Consider the following 6,816-nt stretch of genomic DNA (forward strand, 5'->3'; position numbering starts at 1 on the left):
ATTCATGTTAATAATTCTCCACAGCTAATGGAACACATTTCATACTGATTTTTTTTTATGCTATGTTAGTCACCATACACTATATTATTAGTTTTTGATGTAGTGTTCCATGATTCACTGTTTGTGTATAGTATGGCTAAAGGCTTGTGATCTTACTCCCATTGTCCTTTGCATATTAATCAACTACTTTCTCTTCATGTACCCTTTGTTATGGGCAACCTGAGTCTCTAACTTATCTACAAAGATAACTTTATTCTGTGTATTTTAATATTACTTCAAATATTTTCTTTTTCTGAAAATTTTTTTCTAAAAAAATAAAGTTACCTTTTATTTCTGTTAAAATTCTTTTATATGTCCAAATGTATCTTAATAATAAACTTTCAATTTTTGAAAATATAATTTTAATTTAAAATTTTTTCATTCTTTTATTTTGTATCCTTCTTATGGCATTTAACATATATATTATGTTTTTTCTTTAAAGATTTTATTTATTTGACAGAGAGAGAGAGAGAGCAGGAGCAGGGGGAGGGAGAAATAGGCTCCACACTAAGCTGGGAGCCCAATGCAGAACTCGATCCCTGGGATCATGACCTGAGCCAAAGGCAGACGCCCAACCAACTGAGCCACCCAGGCACCCAATATATTTGTGTTTTCTAAACATGTAATTTTCACTCATAGAATATGTTTTTTGATGATATGGACTAATGTGTTACTTATCACTTTACACTGTATAATGCATAGCAAAATAACTTGAATAGAGCTGATGATTTTTTTTGAATTCCTAAAGCTGAGAAGATGTTGTCAGAAAAGTTCAAATATGGTGTTACTCCTATAGAAGGAAAAAAAAGATAACATTTATAAGGTAGCTTAAAATTCTAAGGAGAAATTTCAGAGTATTTAGCAAGTTTTTATTTCACCTGCAAAATAAGAGTTTATGAGTATATTCTTAAATTTAACTCAAGTATAGAGCATTAGAATGAGGGATATTTTTAAACCAATGTTTTATTAACTCTGGGTCATTGTTTTGTTTCATTTTACAGCAATTAATATATGTCAGTGATCTTATCAGATCACACATGCAGGAGTCAGAGCAAATGTAATTTTGAAGCTCTCCTGAGTAAGAGATTTGGAACTGATATATGCCTGCAGAAGTTTTTGTGATTTTCTCCAACTTCCAAATATCTGAAATCTTTCTGAGCTGATCTGTTTGAGAATTTAAGACCAGAAAGTTTAGATAAGCATCTTAGGAATTATGACTATGTTTTCTCAAATGTGGCAGGTGTGCAGCACTTTATTTTGGCTTTCATACAGAATCTTAATCCATGCAGGAAGTATGCCACTTTATCTGTCTCAGTCATTAGTTCTACCGACACCACTAAGTTGGGAGATCCAAATGTAATCACGGATAGCACACACCTGTTTAATACTTAACAGCTCATGTCATGGTGGTCATTTAAAAAGAAGGTGGTTCTAAATGCATCCTTATCTCCTGGGCAAGTCATTGTGGGGTCAGCACATTTTCTCACTGAGACACTTGTCTGACTTTGCTTCTGTGTCCATCGTGTCCTTTAACTCTGCCATTAGCAAGCAGTCGTTCAGCAAAAAGTCCCTGTTGCCTCAGCTGGACCCTCCAAGTCCTCTGAACTTATAGTACTCAGATGCTCCAGAACTGGCTGTTTTTATTTCTGCTTTTCCCAAGAATGTCCAAGTAGGTATGTGTTAGACTAGAGTTTATGAAAGAGCTGAAGCAAAACAGCCTGTTCCATAGTGAAAAATCTGGAAGTCTCACGATGAGTTGCCCCAACTCTCTGAGCTGGGGATAAAACAGGGCTGATTTATTTTGAAAGGGTTTTTACTCAGATCTCATTACAGGGCTTAAGAGGTTGCCCCAACTGTCCTCAGGTATGAACAGGAGAATAAACTACAGCCCAGGGAAAGGGTTGAGCTCAAATGTCCTATTGAGATCGGGCCTTTTTCTTTATTATAGACAGCAACAACATTAGCAGCGACCGTCACCGCCACACACATAAAAAGGTATTTTCTATTTTTTATTTATGCCCACAATGCATGTCTAGTCGGGTTGCACATTTGCCTGGAGAACACCACTAAACTGCTTTCAGATCATTTTTCCATGTTACTCATGTGATTATATTGTGATGTTGCAGATGTGATCACGGATATTTAAAATATACAGTTTAATTGTATTGTAATTTGCTTTTTTCCCCTCTGTTTTCAAAGCTCAGGCATTTTAACAGTTTAGAAAAATATTTTAGGGTTTCATTTTTTTCCAGATTAAGACAATGTATGCCTATAGCATTATTTAAGAAAATGGTGTTTTTCTCTTTCAGACCCCAATTTCCACTCATTATCAGAGAGCTGAATCCTAAATCAGAGACTGCAGAGGAGAGATGTGCAACCTGAATAAAACATTTCCAGAAGAGCCTGAATAATGGTTCTGAATAAAGAGAACTGAAATGTTCTTGAATTATAATTGGGAAAATTTTAAGTATGTGTACTCAGGAACACATGTACTAAGAAGAGGTTAGTTATTATTATTCTTTGTGGTTTTTAACATTTATGGGGCCCCCAAAGTATTTTTAGTTCTGAATTGAACAGAAGTGGTCTGATAAGTGAGCTCCCATCTAAATTACCCATGTGGAGATTCACCTGTAATCATTCTCTGTGCGGAGAGAGGCAGCATTGATAAACTACTCCTGAATAAGTGGACTGTTAATGCTAGCCATAGAGTCTAACTCAAAGCAAAATAAAATAATTAGTTCAGACAAATGGGGCCTTTAAAAATATCACTTGACCCTTTTTTTTTTCTTTTACCTAATTTCTCTGTGGTGGGACATTCAGAAATTAGCAAACACATTTATTGGATTAATACACGATTACTGAGAAATTTGGAGAAGGAAGTAAAGATGGAAAGATGAGGAAGACTAAAGATTAGAGTCAATCTCTGATTCCAAGGGCTTTATGTTCCATAGGTAAGTAACCGAATATTTTTTCTTCTTTGTCTCATATCAACAATATAGAATAAAGTGATGGCTACTTTAGAGAAACTGCCTCTGATACTTAATTCTATAAAGCTATGGTAGAAAAATTTCTGAGGCAATGAATATTATAGTCCAGAAGAAACTTTAAAAAAGAGAGCTTAATCCTATGATAATTGAATGTTAGATGGAGTCAAGACAGGTAGATATGTGAGCCATGATAGAATCTGTAAGGATGAATACATGCTTCTATATGTAAGTTTCTGTGCCTGTTAATTTATAGGCACAAAAGTAAAAAATGGTCCTACCACCTAAGAAGAAACCAAATATCCACCCATAATTATAATACGGGGGATGCTTTGAATTCTAAGCTAAATATAGACTTTATTCTCTAGGCATTGGGAAGCTGTTGAAAATATATGAGCAGGTGAGTGACATGTCCAGAATTGCGTTTTATGAAGATTAACCTGATGGCATTTTCAGGATTGATTAGCGTGAAGCCTGTATTGTGACAGAACAGATTGTGGTAATGCAAGTCTGAAATATGGTGGTGGCAATGAGAATAGAAAGGAAGAAATTGATTTGAAAGATCCATGACAGTGGACTACGGGACTTGATTATTAAATATGTGACCTGAAGTAGGGAGATGTCAGTGATGACTCCAGACACTTTGAAACTGGATGAGAAACCAAGTATGGAAGGGAAAGAAAGTCTCGACTGTTAGTGGTTTATTATTATCTCTTGGATGCTGTGAATCATGTAACTGATTACATTCTAAAAATCTTGGGTCCAAATCTGTGTTCCACATCTACTAAGCATGCTGTGTCATCCTACCATTTATTTTTTGCACAGTCATGCACTGCCAACCATAGGTATGACATTACTGAGAAGTGTACCATGTGGCAAAACTATAGTTGACTATACCAAGAGAATGCAGAGATATGTGATTTAATGTATTTTTAAAACTTTAACTTCAGTCAATAAAAATTCTAGTAAAAATCTGCTTCCAAGATAAACTAGATCATTGAGTTAGAAATCTTTCTTAAGTTTATCTATCTCACTGAAACCAATACTAGACAAACACACCTACACACACACACACACACCCCCACACACGTATACCACATAGGTAACTTTTCTCTGAGATCACTGTTCAGGAAATATTGCTGAAGTGGTGTAATGTGCTAGGGCACATTCTTTTAGAATTTTTATATTATGCAATGTGTATTTCATTTTAAAGTTTTCAAACCACCCCTTACTGACTTGAAAGTTAATGTATCTCACACTTACATTCTCCTTTGCATTTTTAGCAAGTTTCAGGCAAGTTCTTTTGTAATTGCTTTACATGTTCACAAATTGCCGGATCCTGAAGGACATGTATTTCTACTCTTCCCTCCACATATTAAAGAGTATAGGCTTTAAGTAGATGCCTTATACTTGAAGCATCCCGTAGACTTGTTTAAATGGTTCAGAAAACTGGGGAAGTAATAATTCCAGTAGACTCTTTTGCTGAAAGGGATTAGGGCTATTCTGTGTGGAAATATATGTGTGGCACTTAACAATTTTATTCATATATAACTGTTATGCAGAAAAACAAAAACACAATTGGTAAAGCTACAATTGGGAAGGCATTTTACTAACTTCCTTTGTGATTTCAAATATTCTACTATTGTTTTCCTCTTTTTAAATTTCTTATCTTTATAACTTCATTTTCTTTAACAATATGTGTTGTCATTCTCAAACTGTGGAGATATCATGGTGGTACATAAAGCCAGAGGATAAATGTCACTATCTTTATGGAAAGTGTGAAAATGTTACTCTATTTTTTGGGGATAGGTTCCAAAGCTTTAGCAGTAAAATAAACATTTACTGTTGTTTTTGTGTATAGACAGCCTTCACAGGAATTTAAGTGATAAACTGAAAATTTCAAAAGGATGTAAGGTTTGGAACAGGAAGCTATATTCTCTGCCCATGATTTTTGAAGGACTTGCTCACAAAGTGATATAAGTTTAGTGGCCAAGGCTTCCAAGTATTAGGATCAAACAAATCTAGTTTGAGTTCTGATTCCATTATTAACTAGCTGGGCGGCTCTGGTATTTACTTAATTTCTATAACTGTTAGCTTCATTGTTTGTAACATAAGAGTATTACTATAGTCTGTGATTACAAATATGAAATAAGATCTTGAGTGTAAAATACTTAGTACACCCCATTGCATGATTAGTGGTTCATATAGGGTTCCTTGTATTAATTTACACCTGCTATTAGCATTATATCGTAGTCATAAGAGAAGATACCTTTTGATATTGTGAATTTTAAAACACCTTCCTAGGGCACCTCATCAGTTAGACAGTTGTTTTTCTTTTCATTGCTTTGTCAACTTTGTGTTCTTTCCTTCATTACCCCATACCCCATCTATATTGTCATTGTGATTTAATAATTTGGTTGCCTTTGTTACTCAAAGGAAAGTGTGGGCTTCCTGAGTTCTTGTTCTGGAAGTGGCTATGGCTGTCTCATTATATGCTAAGTGGGGATAGGTTTGTGTAAGATCATATCTAAACCTAAAGTTAAAATATTGTTCATCACAAGTTTTGAGTATTTCCATTCGTTGGTTCTACTCTGAACCAAAATACTTTATTAACTTGATGAAGTTATTTATATTGAGTTTTAATCACATTTAAGTAATGTGTAAGTTTTAAACCTCTGTTTCATGGTATATTGTGGACAAAGCAGGACAGTTGGTACCTCTGCAAGGACAAGAAGAAGGAGTAGATCACTTATGAGATGAAAGTCCCATTCTAAGGGAATACAAAAAATGCAAAAGTTTCAAACAGATCATGATCCAATTAGGCATTCATTTCCCAATTCACCATATTGGAAGGTGTTGATAATACCCATATATTATTCAGTTTCCTCAAGAACCTGATTTATTATTTTGAAATTAGATACAGATTAATTTGAAGCAAAACGCTGCTGTATTAAACTTTGCTCAAATGCCTAAAGATGCAAGTATATTTTCAGTGTAACGATAAATTTCAGAAACAGACTTGAAGGTTGAGGGCAATCCTTTCTTTCCTACCCCTGAGTTTCTCTTTTAGGAACATATATAATCTTCTTTTATACTTAATGACACTTTAGCAACTATCTAATTTTCTTCTAAGCCCCCAAATCAGGCATAAAATAAAAATAACTTATGTAAAACTTAACAAAATAAAATAAACCACATACAAAGTAGACTTAAGCAAATTAGAATATGTGACTCATCATGCTAAGGCCAGTTCTCCTTAAGCAAACATATGGATAGAGATGCTTACGTTGGTGATTTAGGAATAATGTCCATCTCATTTTAGTCTGAGTTACCTTGGCAAATTGAATCATGTAGTTTTACGTTTTTTTCCCTCTATAACATGGGGAATGATCCTGGGGATTGCCTGGGTTTCTGTTCTTCAACACAGGCTAAATTTTGGAAGAGAGAGAGTGTGTGTGTGTGTGTGTGTGTGTGTGAGTGTGTGTGTGTGTGTGTGTGTGTGTGTGTAAACAAAGTTATTTAAAGTCACCACTTAATATATTCTCCTTGTCAAAGATTGTTGGGAAGAGATAATTAATGCTTGGATCTTTAAGATTAAAGTATTTTTAACATTTTGAGAATTTCTTATATGTGGAAAGATTTGGAGCTGTCCTTCATTCATAGGTGGGTGTGAGATTATCTGAAGAGCAGTGTTCTTCTCAGACTGGGACTCTTTGAACCTGGATTCTCAAAATGCAGGGAATCAATGATCACTGCTAGGACATGAGCTAATTTTAGGTACTAGGAAAACAAA

The sequence above is a fragment of the Lutra lutra genome, chromosome 5, assembly GCF_902655055.1.
Source record: "Lutra lutra chromosome 5, mLutLut1.2, whole genome shotgun sequence".
Taxonomy (NCBI): Eukaryota; Metazoa; Chordata; class Mammalia; order Carnivora; family Mustelidae; genus Lutra; species Lutra lutra.